Genomic DNA, 17,718 nt, shown 5'->3' on the forward strand with positions numbered 1-17,718 from the left:
CCGTGCTCCGCAACAAGAGAAGCCACCACAACGAGAAGCTCGCGCACAGCAACAAAAAGTAGCCCCTGCTCACTGCAACTAGAGGAAGCCCATGCGCAGCAACGAAGACCCAATGCAGCCAAAAATAAATAAATAAATGAATTTTAAAAAAATCCCAGTAAAAAGAAATGAATGGAAAAATAGAAAGTCTTATCAAAGAAGTAGAAGAGTGCTTCCCTGGTGGCATGGTTGAGAGTCCGCCTGCCGATGCAGGGGACACGGGTTCGTGCCACGGTCCGGGAAGATCCCACATGCTGCGGAGCGGCTGGGCCCGTGAGCCATGGCCGCTGAGCCTGCGCGTCCGGAGCCTGTGCTCCGCAACGGGAGAGGCCACAACAGTGAGAGGCCCGCATACCGCAAAAAAAAAAAAAAAAAAGAAAAAAGAAATAGGAGATATAAAAACTCAAACGGACGTTTTAGAAGTAAAAAATATAATAGCCAAAAAACTGAAATTCGCTGAATGGAGATGACGAAGAGTCAGTGAAGTTGAAGATGGGTCTATAGAAACTGTCAAATCTGAGCAACAGAAAGAAAATAGATTTTTTTACAAAAAGAAGAAGAGAGTCTTGGGAACCTGCGAGAAAAAATAAAAAGGTCTGATATTTCTGTCATAGGAGTCCCAGGGGGAAAAAAAAGGAGAAAGAGTGTCTACAGAAAAAAACATTTGAAGTAATAATGACTAGAAACTTGCCAAATTTGGTGAACAATATAAACCTACAGATTCAAGAATCTCAGTAGCCCTCAAACAGGATAAGCCCAAAGAAATCCACATCCAGATACACTATAATCAAACTGCTAAAGACTAAAAACAAAGAAAAAATTGTGAAAGCAGTCAGAGAGAAATTACACATTACCTGTAAGAAACAATTCAAATGACTACAGATTTCTTACCGTAAACCATGGAGGGCAGAGGACAGTAGAACATTTTCAGAGTGCTGGGAGAAAGAACCACCAACTTAGAATTCTATATCCAGTGGAAACATCCTTTGGAATTGAAGGTGAAGTAAAGACGTTCTCAGATGAAAGGAAACTAAAAGCATCCTTTGTCTGCAGACCTGTTCTAAAAGAACTGTTAAAGGAAGTTCTCCAGACGGATGGGAAATGATACCATAAGGAAACTTGGAACAACAGGAATGAAGAACAACAGAAATAGTAAATGTCTGGGTATATAATAGACTGTTCTTTTCCGATTGAGCTCTTTAAAATATACTTAAAAGCTGGAAGCCAAAATTACAACATTGTCTGATGGAGTTTTCCGTGCATGTAGATGTGATTCTTAAGATTACTACACAGAGGAGAGATTGCAGAGAGACCCATTTTGACAGTGAGGTTTCTACTTTCCACATGTGGTGGTAAAATATTGATTTTAATTAGACCGTGAAATGTTAAATTTTTATATTATAGCTCCCAAACCAGCAACTAAAAAATTACGTAAAGAGATGTGGTCAAAACTGTAATTAGCAAATTAAAACGTAATACTAAAAAATGTTCAAATAAACTGAAAACAGTCAGGAAATGGGAAACAGAAGAACAAAAACAGAGGGAGCAAACAGAAAACAATAAAATGGTAGATCTAAATTCAAACGTATCAATAATTACATTCAATATAATATAATGATTTAAACCAGCAAACAGTGGCTCATGGGCCAAATCTATTTTTGTAAAGAAGGTTTTGTTGGAACATGGTGGCGTGCACTCCTTTATGTACTGCCTGTGGCTGCTTTCTCGCTGCAACAACAGGGATGAGTAGTACAGCAGACTATATAGGCCACAAAGTCCACAATATTTATTATCTGGTCCTTTACAGAAAAAAAGTTTGCCAAGCTTTGGTCAAAACACAACAGTTAGAAGATCAAGATTGTCAGGGTATGTATGGAAACATGAATAATAATTAAAAAAAGACCCAACTATCTGCTGTTAACAAGAATCTTGCTTAAAATACAGAAAGATGTAGGTTAAAAGTAAAAGGTTATAACATGGAACCGTAAATCAAAAGTAAGCAGGAGTGGCTGTGTTGATAGCAGACAAAGTAGACCTCAGAGCAGAGAAAATTACCAGGGATGAGAGGGATATTACACAATGTAAACGGGTTAGTTTACCAAGAATATATAGCAATCCTAAATGTGTTTGCGTCTAACAATGAGATTTAAAATGCACCAGGCAAAAACAGAACTGAAGGGAGAAAAAGACAAATCTAAATTATGCTTGGAGATTTCAACACCTCCTCTCTCAGTAATAAACAGAAGCAGCAGACAGAAGATTAGCAAGGATATAGAAGAAGTGAATAACACCATTAACCAACGAGAAATGATAGATGTTTATAAAATACCGTACCCAACAATAGAAGAATACACGTTCTTTTCAGGTGGACATGGAACATTCACTAAGATAGAGTATATTCTGGATCATAAAATTAACAAATTAAAAATAATTAGAATCATACAAAATATGTTGTCTGACCTTGATGAAATTAGACAAAAATCAGTAGGAGAAAGATAACAGGAAAATCTTTAAACATTTGGAAATTAAATAACATACTACCAAATAACCCGTGTGTCAAAAAGAAGTTTCAAGGGAAATTAGAAAATACTTTAAACTGAAGGAAGATAAAGTTACAACATTTAGAAATCGGTGGAACATGGCTAACATAGGGCCTAGGATGATATTTATAGTATTAAAAACTCAGAAAAGACAAAAAGTCTGAATCAATGATCTAAGCTTCTACCTCAAGACACTAGAAAAAGAATGTATGCTTGTAGCATGTATCATAGGGTACAGTATAGCACAAAAATAACCCCAAAGCAAGCAAAAGAAAGGAAATAATAAAGATAGGAGGAAAAATCAATGAAATTGAAAACAGAAAAATAATAGAATCAATGAAACTGAAAGCTGGTTCTTTGAGACAGTAAAATTGATAAACCTATTGTAAGTCTGACAAACAAAAAGACAAACCTACCAGCATCAGGAATGAAAAAGGGGAAATCTCCACAGACCCCACAGGTACTAAAGAGGAATGAGCTATTGATACCCATAACACCTTGCATGATTCTCAAAAGCATTATGCTGAGTTCAACCCTCGAGAATTTGCATACTCTTTGATCCTATGTATATGATATTTTCCAAAAGGCAAAACCATAGTGATGGAGAACAGATTAGTAGTTGCCAGGGTTCAGGGATGTGGGGGTGTGCAAAGGTAGATTTTTGGAGTAGTGCAGCTGTTCTGTGTTCTGCTTGTGGTGGTAGTTACATAAATCTATACACGTTTTTAAATTCACAGAACCATACACAAAAAAGTCTCCCCCCCCACACACAACACAGCCAATGTTACTATTTTTTAATTTTCTAAGTAAATTTTTTTGAAAAGAAAAAGTCACAATCCATATGGTCATTTTCTCATTATCCTTCGGGTCTTATTCTTTTGAAGCTTATAGGAAAGGCAAATAGATTTAGTGTTTGGTGAGACAGGTTCTCACTTCTTCACGGGAATAAGTTACATCTATAGCAGGACAGTGTGTAAAGTGTCAGTTTGTGGTGAGTCATCTTCAAAGCATTCATCGATGTGCTCTGGCCCAGCCTCTAATGTGGTTGGCCTCTGACGAGGTACCACTCGAAACAGTACAGCCTCGTAGTTCAACAAGGACTCAGATTCTCAGCTTCACCCTGAAAAGCCTTGAGAGCCAGAAGATTTGAAAAGGGCAGTTAATCTGGGCAGCTGTTAATCTCTAGCCTCCCATTCTTCCTCAATTAGAGGGAAATTATCCAAGCTGGGAAGGGGGAAGAGTGTTCCAGAAGAATCTCAAGATGCAATCTTAGTCTGTATGCACCTGCCTCAGGAGAGACTAAAACCCAGGGGAACCCCCATAATTTGGGGGATCCCGGGGTGATGGGGAGCTTTGCTTTGTTCGTCTCACTTGGACTTCTGGTGGTGACAAACCTCCCTGACCTCCGTCGAGCTGCAGTGGATTGAGGGTGACAGCAGAGGCGGGTGGAGAGCGGGGAGCGCAGAATAAGACTCCCGAGGGCTTCCGAGGATGGAGAACACCACCAGCACGGGGTGGAACAGGGGACGGGCGTGGACATGGCAACCAGAGGCCACAGTGAGGACGCTGTGAGCACGGAGCCAGGGATCACAGCCCTTAAGGCATGGTTATACACAGCAGTGGGTGTGATGTGAAAGACGACACTCGGAATCCTTCCAGATGAGTCACGGCTCAAAGGCTGCCAGCCCAGGAGCACGATGGAAGGAGAAACAGAGGCCACCCGCCCCTGCCCACGCCAGGACCCACTTGGAATCAAGCCGGAGTGGCATAGGAGAGAAGAAAACCCAGGAGACGGGGGTTTCGAACTGGGAAGTGGCTGATTTCTGTCAATCTAAATTAAGAAATTATGCGATTTAACTTTCACCTAAAAGCAACTAGACTACCTTTCCCCAAACTGAGGAAAATCAGAGGCTTGAGGTAGAGATTACGGGCAGTCAGAGAAGAAGAAAACTATACTTGGGAATACTTGAATTTTTGAAGTTCATATATATAACATACCTTTAAAGAATGGTTATAACTGAAAATAGAGAGGAATGGTGGAAGTCGTGTGTTTTGACCTGGTAATATGTTCTAGCCACCAGATGACGCCCCCCGGGGCTATAACAACCACCCAGAGACTATACATGAGACAGTCTCTTTTTTCAGATGGAACGCTGGAGCTCAGAGAGGCTAAGTCGCAAAGGCTGCACAGCACAGCCAGGATTTGAAGGCATCTGACTCTCAACCTGTCCTATTTCCCTGGTGTTTCACAAGCCTCTCACAACAGGAAGAAACACAAGGGTAACCAGTCGTTCAGATCCCAGGGTACTCCTATCCCATAGCCGGGGACATAGAGAGGCTTAGGGGACACAGTCATGCTAGCATCAGAGTGGCCAACCTCAGTCCTGACATTGGGCAGCTGTGAATCTCAGCTGACCCTGGAGAACAGTCTCAGACCATGACCTCATCAGTACTCCATGAGTTTGTATTGTTATTTCAAGTAGCACATATTAGCGCTTGCTTTAAAGACAACAGGGTTTAAAGTGGGGAGTTCCCAGGAGAAAGGGGGCTTCCCCCACCCCACTCATTTCTCCGTGGGGTGGATTTGACGTAGCCAGTGGGCCGTCCCGTGTTGGTAGTCTCAGTCATTAACCTCTATTTGCAATAGTTAAGTTGTTCTGCTAGAAGAAGGAATGCACCCGAGATGGATGCACAGAGTACTCTTCTCAGCAAAGCAGAAGCAGGTCATCTTAGGCTGCCACAGAGCAAATGCCTGCCTGGGAATAGCCGTGACCGCCTGCTTTTGCATTCCCTTCTAGGAAAATCTACGCTGATTTTAGGAGGATTGGGCATAGCCAAGGAAGAAAGAGGTAGAACAACCCAAATTGGAATCTGTGGCTGGCTAGAATCCTTCCTGCCCCTGGGAGTCTATAGCTGGGGGCCTAAAGGGGCAGATTTCGGGGCTTCTGCCCAGATACAGGTGGTCCCGGAGTTGAGGAAGAGAGGGGAAGCTCCGGGGCATATAAAGTAGACTAGCCAGAGTGAGGAGAAAGTTTGCATCTGTAGCAAGCAAAGAAGGGCTAAAATTCCTAACACAGCGAAGCAAAAGGGTTTGATGCTATATAATCAGAAGCTGTAGTGCTTATGGCATTTAGCGTAGAAAATAACCTGCTAGCGTAGGGGAATTACGTAGAGGTACTGGAAGTAAGACTGCTTATCCCTCCTTGTTATCAGCTAACATTTATGTATCTTACTGCGTACCAAGCCCTTGGCAGGGGCTCACCACCCCTTGTCCCATTTAATTCTCTCCACAGCCCTGTGCGTGGGCACTGTTGGGACCTAGAGAGAAGGGTCACTTTGCCTGAAGTCACACAAGTGACGCAGAGCCAGGCTGGAGTCTGACCCAAGGGCAAGGTCCTTCAGACTTCATCACTACATTCATTCTTAGTACAATAAAGTGAGAAAACGCAACGTAGAGAAAGCACAGAACTCGGCATCAGAAAACGGATCCAGTCCGATCCTTGTCAGCACTGTGGTCTGGAAAGTCCACAGACCCTCTGTTTCACTTTCCTCATCTGTAAAAGGAGACCGTTCTGAGGGTGAACCGAGCTAGTGTCCACGAAAGTGGTTTGGAGATGCTACCACTTGGTGATGATGACTGTGTAATCAGAAAATAACCCCCAAGTCCAGTGCCTGCTCTGGACCAGAAACTGTGCTCGGGACTGGGAATACGACAGAGGGCAAAGCAGATGTGGTCTGTGCCCTCGTGGAGTTTGGTGGAGGGATTGAGCAAGTCTTTTTTTTTTTTTTTTTTAAGATTATTTATTTACTTATTTATTTTTGCTGTGTTGGCTCTTCGTTTCTGTGTGAGGGCTTTCTCTAGTTGTGGCAAGCGGGGGCCACTCTTCATCGCGGTACGCGGGCCTCTCACTATCTCGGTCTCTCTTGTTGCGGAGCACAGGCTCCAGACATGCAGGCTCAGTAGCTGTGGCTCACGGGCCCAGTTGCTCCATGGCATGTGGGATCTTCCCAGACCAGGGCTCGAACCCATGTCCCCTGCATTGGCAGGCAGATTCTCAACCACTGCGCCACCAGGGAAGCCCTGAGCAAGTCTTTTAAATAGAAAGAACGGTATTGGAGGGTGCAACGTCATCTGGGAGCTCCGGGGTGCAGGCTCTGAGATGGAAGAAAGAGGTGGAGAGGTCAGGGGACACGATGGCAGCAGGTGTGGCGGGGAGAGGGGCCTGTGTGGAAAATCACTGCAGAGGGGAGGGGACGTGCGTGTCCCCTTGAAATACTTGAAATTACTTGAAATAATTGAGGGGGCACCGATAGAACCATAGGCTGGGGAGCTGGTTGACAGGCCCGACCTTGCAGGGCCTCCTAAACAGTGATGGGGAGCCCGCTCCTTACGGAGGAGCAAAAGGAAGACCCTGTGTGGAGGGTGATCTGAGCAGACTCACGTTTCCAGAACAGACGGGCAGGGAGACCAAATGGGAAGCTAAGGCTGTGGTCCACACGGGCGTGGATGGTGGTGGCTTGGACCAGCATGATGGATGTGGAGATGGAGAGATGTCCATGGTGGTGGGAGAGATGTTTAGGAGGTCAGTCGGGTAAGAGTGGTGATGTGTTGGGAGAAGGGGTGAGGAAAAGGTAGCCGCCAGGGCTGAGGTCAAGGTCTCTGGCTGGGGAACCACATGAATGGGGTACCACTCACTGAGATGGAAGATGTGATGGGTGGGATCCACGGAGGTTCATGGACTGAGTTCTCAGACGTGAAGAGTTTCAGGTCCTTTGAGATGTCCACTGAAGATCTCCAGTAGGCTAAATAGAACTGGTGCTCTTGACGCCAGTAGCTGGTACGTGTTGTCTGACTTTCAAGAGGCAGTGGCAGAGCGTCTCCTGGGGGCCTTCACGGTCTGGGTCCAAAGAGATTCTTCTTTGGTGTAAACCACAGTGCCTTTCCTTCCGCAGTTGGCCTCGTCTGTGAGATCAGATGACCACGTGACACAATGAGAACTTATAAGTCAGTGCGTGACTGATGAGCAGAGCTCGGGGTGTGCTGGAAGTGAGTGCAGAGGCTTCCTGGAAAAACTGATACTCACATGGGACACACCTAACAGGCTGAGGGACAGGTGGGAGGGAAGATAGTGATACACTGACGTGAGCAGGAGAAGAGAGAATAAACACAGTTCTGTGCTGGGACAGGGGCAGCGGGAGCGAGGTGGGAGGCCGACTGAAGATCGCAGTATATACACAAGCCATTGGGTCACGGCGTCCAGCCGCTTAACACAGAGATGTATTTGAAGATGAGACTTGTATTCTTGGAATTGTGACTTTCTATTTCAGTGGCTTCTGGTCTTGTTACAAGACAGATCAGTCACGGCAAACAGCAAACCCAAGTTCAAATGACATGAGAATTGAGTGTGTGTGCGCGTGCGCGTGTATATATGTGTGTTTTTTTCCCACCCTCATGCAAAGCTTTAGGCAGTATCTAATAGCCAGCTTAGTGAAAATGATATTTTAAAATAGATGTGAGGGCCTCAAGGAAATGATGTCTATTTCCACTCCTAATATCAACTACTGGGGGCAGCTGGGGTGACCTGTAATCAAACCTGGGGGCCCTGCACTGAGAGGGGATGGACAGCTCTGGAGAGCCAAGGCAGAAACGGAGTAAATGACTATTCTCGAATTTTAGTTCACCTGGAAGAATGTCTTCTGATTTGAATAAAAACATGTGTCGGGGCAGGGAGGATGTCTCTTCGCCGGCTCTGGGCTTTGTGTTCCTGCCACACCAGGGCTGCCGTCTCCCCTCACCTCCTTTGGGGGTGGGAACCAGCCCCTGTGATTTCAGAGCCCATCAGAAAGTGTACACACGGGAGCATAGGAGAGGGCGGCCGAGGGTGTGGACTCGCCCTCCTGATGTGCTAGGAAAGGAGACCCAGTGACCATAACATCAGCATCTTCTAGTTCCATCTGCTTATTACTGTCCAGGGAACCCGTCCACAGGCTACTTACAGAGAGGAGGCATTTGTCTAACTTCTGACTGTCCACTTTTTTCGGTAATTGGGAAACTGACTCATGTGAAACATACAAAGTAGTTCACGGACAACCACTTTGGGGCCTATTTAAAATAAGTTGACCTATATTGTCTATAATTAAACCTGGAGTGGGATTGCGTTTTGAAAAATTCTTTTAAGCTAATTTATCCTTTTTCAGTGCACCACAGCAGAATCCCCAAAGAAAGGGAGAAAAAAATATCTGTGTGTATTTATAAAACATCCTCTTTGAATGCATATATCTTGTGAGAGGAAGACAGCAAGGGGAAATATCACGGCCAAAAGGATAATCTTCTCTTCCGTTGGAAGAGACTTTTTTATAATGAAACAAAGTCATGATGGGTTCATTCCATTTACTTATCCAAGTCCAGTGGGGATCCTGTGTTCACTGGACTCTTGATATTATCCGAAATTTCTGATATAGTCAGGATTTATGCTCCCACTCAATAAGAAGACCAGCTTTCTGTAGTCCAGGGTCTGATCTGTTATGTTCTTTCTGTCCAGAAGAAAATAGCTTCAGATGCAGAAGCATGTGTGTTCATGCTCTGGGTGTTCTTTCAGCACGTAGGGTGGGAATCCAGACAGTCCAGGAGAAGGGCTCGGCCCAAACTACATTTTGAGTTCCCACATCCTTTAGCAGTCTGGGCCCCTGGAGAGCAACAGGACTGAAGCAAGAGCCTCTGCTACTCGTGATCGCTGAGGCTCGTATTCTGTGTGGTTTGTTCCTCTTACCTTTGGTCCCGACAACAGCTTGGATACGTGAGACCTGTGCAGCCACAGCTGCTGGCATCACTCCGGGCCACACTGCAGCCAGCCAGTGCCGCTACAAGCACAGCCTGGAAATCATGCAGACGTGGCAGCCCCAGTTTTCAAAATACGATTAGGGGAAACCACCGTATCAGTTTATAACACTAGTGCTGGGACCGGATTTTAATTCCAATCCCAGTTAGAGTCATCCATTCATTTCATTTTTCTTCGGGGTCTCCGGTGTGCCAGTCATGCTGTTGGGCCCCCAGGGTCCCTCAGGGAACAAGAGTGACCCTGACGTCCGGGCTCCGGTGGGTGAGCGTGAGATAAAGTATCAGGAGTATCATAAGGCAGGCTGAACATGGGTCACCATTTGTAAGAAATACAGGGTGATTCTACCAAAATACTCTCCCAGCACATGTTCTTTTATGGTCTGACCAGATCATTTCTGGTTGCATTGTCCCAGTGGCGCCATGAGTAACTCTTTCAGCCTGTCCCTGTCCTCTGAGGAGCGATGCTTGGAGCAGCCCTGGGTGCTGGGCACCCCACACCCACAGACCACTGAGTTGCCCGCCCTTGTTGCCCAAATGCCCAGGCAGAGAGGGGGTAGGGAGGGTAGAGATGGCAGACACAGCCAAGAAGGTCCCAGTTGCTTCCTTCCAGAAGCCTTTTCTTGACTGGTCTTGCTCTTCCCATCAGAAAAGAGGGCTAGAGAATTCCTTTAACCCCCTGCCTCATCACACCCACACTGGGCAGGGGCCCTGGTGTTCCCCAGCACTGAAGTCTTTAGTGCAGGTGTCCTATTGCCTGGCATTACTGGAGCCCTCCCTCCACTGGTGGCCGTTTGTCCTGTCACCCCAGCTTAGGGGCAGATGAACGGATGGAGCGGCCATGTGTCAAGTCAATCAGTGACAGAATCACCAGCACCTACACCACCATCTCATCCGGACGTGAACTGAAGTGAGACATTCTCTTGTTTGCCAGAAGAGGAGAAAGGTTCTCACCCACTGGGAGAAAGACATGATTATTGTAGCTTTCTGATCAAACCTTTCCTTGTATCTTCCCATACTGGGAAAGGTAAACCAGTAGGAGTGGGTGAAGGATTGGCTGTGAGGTATGGAGTGCTTAGGAAAGGCGTTTAGGGAGAGCTTGGCTTCCAGGTGCTTAGCTGGGTGGACGGTGATGCCATTTTGCTGAGACTGATGTGGTACCTTCCACAATCTAAGGAACTGAGATCCTATCAGTGGCAGTTAGCATTTAAAAATCCTCTTAGCGATATTTACAGCTGTCATTATAAAAACTAGAAACTCCGTTAGCCTGTTCCACCTAGAAATAGAGCACATAACCCCTATGTTCGTAGCAGCACTATTCATAATAGCCAAGGCTTGGAAACAACCTAAATGTCCATCGACGGATGTATGGAAAAAGAAGATGTGGTACCTATATACAATGGAGTACTACTCAGCCATAAAAAAGAATGAAATAATGCCATTTACAGGAACATGGATGCAACTAGAGATTATCATACTAAGTGGAGTAAGTCAGAAAGAGAAAGACAAATACCACATGGTATCACTTATATGTGGAATCTAAGATATGACACAAATGAACATATTTACAAAACAGAAACAGACTCATGGACGTAGAGAACAGACTTGTGGTTGCCAAGGGGGAGGGGGAGGGACGGACTGGGAGGTTGGGATTAGCAGGTGCAAACTATGAGATATAGAACGGATAAACAACAAGGTCCTACTGTATAGCACAGGGAACTATATTCCATATCCTGTGATAAACCACAATGGAAAAGAATCTAAAAAAGAGTGGATATATGTATATGTATAACTGATACACTTTGCTGTACAGCAGAAATTAACACAACATTGTAAATCAACTATACTTCAATTTAAAAAATTTAAAAAAAGAAGGAAATACAGCGCATATACGGTGGTGGCAGCTTTTCACCCCGTGCACCGTTTGCTGGAGCTCAGAACTTTGTCGTGCTGCCCTGTGAAATCACAGCTGTGTGGCTCTGAGGCCCCAGCACAGCCCCTGCCCCAGAGCCAAGGTGGGTTGTCCCCAGCTCTACCAGCCTACAGGAAATCACCCCGTGGTTGGGCAGCAACCAGGATGAGGGGGCTACAGCACCTCCCGGGCCTGCTCTCAACCCCAGCGTATGCCCAGGGTTGGCATTCAGTCCGCCGGTGCCAGGCTCCTGGGGACCTGCGGATCTCAACAGTGGAAGAATCAAGATGCGATGCGGAAGGCTGGCTTTGTCCTCTTCTCTTTATCTTTTACGGTTTCCCTGATTCATTTTGTGGGTACATGAGGTGCCATTTGATAAAATGCAGCGCACTGCGCTTTCTAAACAGAAGAGTCCTTTGCCATCTCCCCAAACGGAAAGGATACTCAGACTAAACTGGGTTCTCTAGGATCCAAAGTCTGGCTTCTGTCTACACACGCAGAGCTTGGATTTAATTCTTTATTTTGGCTTCCTAGCTATCAAGACAGCTAAAAGCCACGTTCATAGCTTACAATAATCAAGTCAATTTTGACTTTCCTACTACACATAATTTTATCTTCAAACTGAGAAATAATTAAGCCACCTTTGCAGGCACTGCAAATTGGGCTAAAAATGAGGGAAATGCCCTATGACACATGGTCTGTGAATGACTTATATCAGATTATCACTTCTGAGTAGAATTTGAGTTTGACTCTGTTAGTATATGAGTTTTGATGGGCATGTTTTCGACTTTTGTCTCCGTCTGAACTGAAAAGACAGGTTCATATTTTGTGTCTCACTGTAGATATCTTGCCCAAGGCTGTTGTCTTGCCCCCAGCCATCTGTCCTAGTGGAACTGCCATCACAAAGTGCCATTTGCATTTATTTATCCATCCCTTCTTTTTCTCATAACGGTGATGATGTGTAAATTATGCTATTAACATCTCATAGACACTGTTACATTCTGGATGGCTGTGTGCTCCTGGGCACAGCTGTTTCAATCATTGTTTCCTTTTACTGACAGAAAGGAGAAACCAAAGGTTGTTTTGACAATAATCTTTTTTTTTTAATAAAGAGAAACTGCTGGAAGGAAGGAAGAGTAAGGAAGCATGAGGCCCAAATTATTTGTAGGAGGGGGATGTACAAGAGGGTCAAGAGTGGCTTATGAGTCAAATCAATTGATGCGTTGGACAAACAGTGGGTTTGTAAGATGCATTGACATTGAACCTGGAAAGATGTTTTGAACTGAAAGAGGCGTTGGCTGGGAGCAGAGGCACTGCAAATGATGCCACTGAAAAGGTGGGGTGTCCTTGCTCCAAGGGCACGTAGAGAATCAGGCTGAGTGTTGCCTTATTAAGAAAATCCATAGCGTTTATGCATGGCAGGGCCAAGATTATTAAAATCCATATTTATCATCGGTTCACTAGGCTATGCTGTACTGTCCCTTAACAAACCCTTCTGGGGATGCTGCTTGTTTTGCTTAAATGGCAATTTTAAGAAGACCAGAACACACCCGTGAGACGCGAGTAGGAGCAGTATACGGGGTAGTTGTCTCCAAGGGGCGGCAAGGGAAAAGGATTAGCCATGTCGCCTTTGATCACAAAGGTGATCAGCACCGCGAAAGCCCCAGCGGCTATTGGTCCCTACAGTCAGGCTGTGTTAGTCGACGGGACCATTTACATTTCAGGACAGCTAGCCGTGGATCCTGCAAGTGGACAGCTTGTGCCAGGAGGGGTGGCAGAAGAGACTAAACAAGCTCTCACAAACATGGGTGAAATTCTGAAAGCAGCAGGCTGTGACTTCACGAATGTGGTAGAAACAACTGTTTTGCTGGCTGACATAAATGACTTCAATACTGTCAATGACATCTACAAGCAATATTTCCAGAGTAGTTTTCCTGCAAGAGCTGCTCAGGTTGCTGCTTTGCCCAAAGGAGGACAGCGTGTTGAGACTGAAGCAGTAGCTGTCCAAGGACCTCTTGTGACAGCATTGCTCTGAGTGGGCCCAGTGTTATTTAGTCTGGAATTTTAATAATGTTTTTAAATTAACATCTTAATTTTTACAATCTTTGTTGGGAAGTGTAAGGTTGACTGAAATATCTGAAGTTATTTTGGAAATACCATATAATAAGGGGAATTGAACGTGAATTGAAGATTAATGATGAATCTAGTTACTGATGTTATAAATTACACCTCTGTAACACTCATATTACTGGATGTGGGGAAAGAGACACGCATTACATAGTTACTCAGAAAAGTAAAAGTAAAGGGAAATAACATGTAGGAAAGATGAGTTACTATTCCTGAGAAATACTGAAGAGCACACCTAATTCAATTAAACCCTATTAATTTAATGGTGTGAAATATTTAGTTCTTGTGTCAGATACATGATTCTGCTTTTACTTGAGTAAAATTAAAGCATTTAAGTTTGAATGGTAGAGGTAAAGGAGAAGAAACTGACCAAATTTTATAAAGATAATATTTTTCTAATGGAAATAAAATAGCATGCAGATTAAAAAAAAAAAGACCAGAATATAACTCTTTTTCTCAGAATTCATTAATATATTCATTATGTTGGGGGAACACTGCCTTGTCATGTTTCCAAACTATAATGTCTTTTGGATTGTTTTAAAATTGCTGTCCTGCAAAATTCATGAGCAGTACACTGAGAAAAGGAGAAAAAGTCCTGGTCTGTCTCTCATGCTGTCAGAATTGAAGTGAAGTAACAACACCCAGCCAGGACTCCTACACTGACACAGTTTGGGGGTCTTGCTTTCCAAGCTTCCTGAAACTAATTACAGTTGTTTGTGGACTAATGAACTTGTATTTTTGTGGGCTTGTGCTCAGCTGTGGGGAGGATGTCACTCAGTCACCCCCTGTGGGAGAACACTGCCAGACATTGATGAAAGATTCTTTAAAAGAACAGTCACATAGTTTGCATCACTTAGAAGCTTATAATCCAAAGAATGAAAGAGGACCACATCTCAAAACACCAGAAAACACAAACAAAGGGAACCTATAATGAGTATGTAATAAGTCCTGGTCTATATGTTTCAGTTCTCTGACATTTGAATCTATATAGGTAAATGATGTGTTGAAAAAAATCCCAGAGTCACTATTAGCTTAGCCTGGAATAATGCCTGGTATATAGTAAGCATTCAATCATATTTGTGGTTTTTTTTAATTTTTTAAAATCAAAAAAAATTTAATTTATGTTTTAATTGAAGTATAGTTGATTTACAATATCATGTTAGTTTCAGTGTACAGCATAGCAATTCAGTTTTATGTATATATAAAATATATATATTATGTATATATTTTATATATATATATTCTTTTTCAGATTCTTTTCCCTTATAGTTTATTACAAAATATAGAGTATAGTTCCCTATGCTATTATACAGTAGGTCCTTGTTGGTTATCTATTTTATATATAGTAGTATATATATGTTAATCCCAACCTACTAATTTATCCCTCCCTCCAGCCCCCTCTCCCCTTTGGTAACCGTAAGTTTGTTTTCTATGTCTGTGAATCTCTTTTTGTTTTGGAAATAAGTTCATTTGTATTTTTTTTTTTTACATTCCACATATAAGTGATATCATATGATACTTATCTTTCTCTGTCTGGCTTACTTCACTTAGTATGATAATTTTTAGATCCATCAATCATATTTGTTGAATGAAATAATGACATGAAAAGAATTATTACACAGTGCCATGCAATTTGTAACATACTTTTTTTTTTTTTTTTTTTTTTGCGGTATGCGGGCCTCTCACTGTTGTGGCCTCTCCCGTTGCGGAGCACAGGCTCCGGACGCGCAGGCTCAGCGGCCATGGCTCACGGGCCCAGCCGCTCCGCGGCATATGGGATCCTCCCAGACCGGGGCACGAACCCGTATCCCCTGCATCGGCAGGCGGACTCTCAACCACTTGCGCCACCAGGGAGGCCCTGTAACATACCTTTAAAAATGTAATGTTAGGAATGAAGATTGCGACTATCACAGTGCTTGGTACAGATTTACTTTTTAAATAAAATTAAATTCAGGAAGTATTTCCTGTGTAGCTACCATCATGCCTGCATGGAATCCAAAGAAGGAATCCAAGTCAGCCACGTTCTTAGTGGGTTTGGGGGGCTTGCTTGTAGCGCCTCTTGTCAAAATATTTTCTCCAAATATGTCTGGAGAAATGGGACATGGGAACCGTGGGGAGATGCTAGGCCAGTGAGAAGGGAGTGGACCAAGGTTTTCGTTCTTGTTCACTCACCGTGAGGCAGCCCTTACCCAGGCCCAGGGGGCAGCCTCTGTCTGGGACCTACATCCAGTTAGGGTGCTTGAGGCCGATCACACTGAATTATGGTTTGTTTTCATCTTGTACTCCTTAGCCATCACATAACAGCCAGCCCTGCTCCCTCGTCCATGACTATCTCATCCCTTTTATGAACTTGTCTTCGCTTCAGTTTCCTAGAAGCAGAGTTTGAGACAGGGATCTCGGTGCACATGAGTTACAGGGAATTGTGCTCTAAGAAAACCCATAAGGGAGTCAGGGTAGGGAAATGGCAGGGCTGCTAGGATCATGCTGAAACCTGATGAATGGGCCACAGCAGTGTTTCCGAGAGAGGGATATGCTGCCCCCTCAATGCACGGCAGCCTCCAAGGCCATGTTTCTCTCCTGGTGTCAGGAAGTTCAAAGTACACTAGTTGGTCCTTCACTTTGGAGGAAATGTTCTCCCTTGCCACAGACTACCGGACTCCTAAAAACTTCATCGACGTGCTGGCCCCTGTATCTTGGAAGAGTTGTTCCCTTACCTTCGGGAGCACATGATTCTGACCAAGACCTTCAAAGTACTGGTCATTCTTTGCTCACCCAATTGGATTAACACAGTTTCATCAATGTCCTGGACCAGTGTGATCTTCTGCAAATGTTCAGATGGCCTAAGTCCTTTCAGACTTTACTGTGACAGAGAGCAGAAGAATTAACCCAGCCCTGGGACGAGGCTTCCATGAGTAATGGTCATCCCCTGTGGTGTTAGCTGCTTCAGATCCTCTGTTTTGATCGGGGTGGAGGATGCATTTGCCAACTCAGTAGCCACAAACCACACACCAGGGTCCGTGTTCACCTGCTCTAGAAAGTATTACCACATCAGGCACGTTGAAGCTGATGGGTTAGGTCTGTGGTGGAGCTGTATCTCTTACCATGATCCATCTGGGTTTTTCTAGGGGCCAGGCTAGTGAATTAAGTGGGATATGATGAGGACCACCAGCCCTGCATCTGTTAAGCCTTTGGAAGCGGCACTAACCTCTGCCATGCCTTCTAGGATACAGTAGTGCTTATAATGTCCTGTCTTACCTGGGATGGGAGGGGACAGTTTCATGGACTGCTGCTTTGACTTTACTATTACAACAGTTCTTACTCCATAAGTCAAGGAACCAATGTGAGGGTTCTGCTAAGAATGTCTATTCTGATCATATATTTAGGAATTAAGGAAATAATCACTGAGGTCCATGGACTTGATGGATACACCATGACTTGAACCTGGTCTAGGACTCCCATCAGTTACCTGGGTCCCATGTGCGCCTATTCTAGCAGGGGTGCCTGATAGTGCTTTGCACCAGGCCACTGGGTACCAGTGTCTGCCACGGCCCTGGATCTGACATCCCTCAGAAGGTCTGGGTATTCCCCTTTCTACAGTACACAGTTAGCCAAGTCAAGACCGTAAGTTCCTTTGCTGAAGGACTAGGGGAATCACTATACATATGTGTGTCATGGTGTTTCAGGGTCTTGGGGACCCAGTTTCTTCTTCAGTAAATGGGTTTTGTGTCTGAGAACTGATCTCAGTCTGGAAGCTGGACAAGGCATCCTGGCTTTCCGTTGGGGTGACTCACCTCCGTCTCTGGCTTGCCCACTCCTGGTTTCTTTTGGTTGTATGTCAGGCGGTGCCCTGTTGGGTGCCCATATGGCTTGTCTCCAGGACACTGCGTTCTCTTCTGTAGGTCTTGCAGCTCAGCCGTCACACTGTCCTCAGAGTCTGGCTGATGGCTGAGTGCTACCACATGGCCTGGGGCACCCTGGCATCCTCTTATTCCCATGGCTACTGGAAAGTCCTGTTTTGTGACAACATCTGCTATCGGCTGGGGCTTACAGAGGACAGCCTCTGCTGAGCTGCTTGGTGACAGCGGTGTAACCCCTGTCACCTTAGTAAAAGGTCCTCCTGAGGATCACAGTCAGCTGGTGGGTCTTCCGGTCTCCCAGCTTGCCCACTTCTCCAGCTTTGTGTCCCTCCCTCCGTGAGCTGCTGTGGCAATTCTGAGGTCCCTTCTTCATTTCTTGTGGGCTCTCACTTTTTCCAGGCTTCTCTG

At 44.7% G+C, this 17,718-nt stretch overlaps 1 protein-coding gene and 1 pseudogene across 3 annotated transcripts in view; both read left to right on the forward strand.

The window, feature by feature from the left end:
- The window catches only part of MTUS2 (microtubule associated scaffold protein 2), a 323,316-nt gene that overhangs the window by 232,982 nt on the left and 72,616 nt on the right, over positions 1 to 17,718 (forward strand). The window lies entirely within an intron of this gene.
- Positions 12,848 to 13,407, forward strand: LOC132477705 (2-iminobutanoate/2-iminopropanoate deaminase-like; annotated as a pseudogene).

This window comes from Mesoplodon densirostris, chromosome 17 (genome assembly GCF_025265405.1).
Source record: "Mesoplodon densirostris isolate mMesDen1 chromosome 17, mMesDen1 primary haplotype, whole genome shotgun sequence".
NCBI lineage: Eukaryota > Metazoa > Chordata > Mammalia > Artiodactyla > Ziphiidae > Mesoplodon > Mesoplodon densirostris.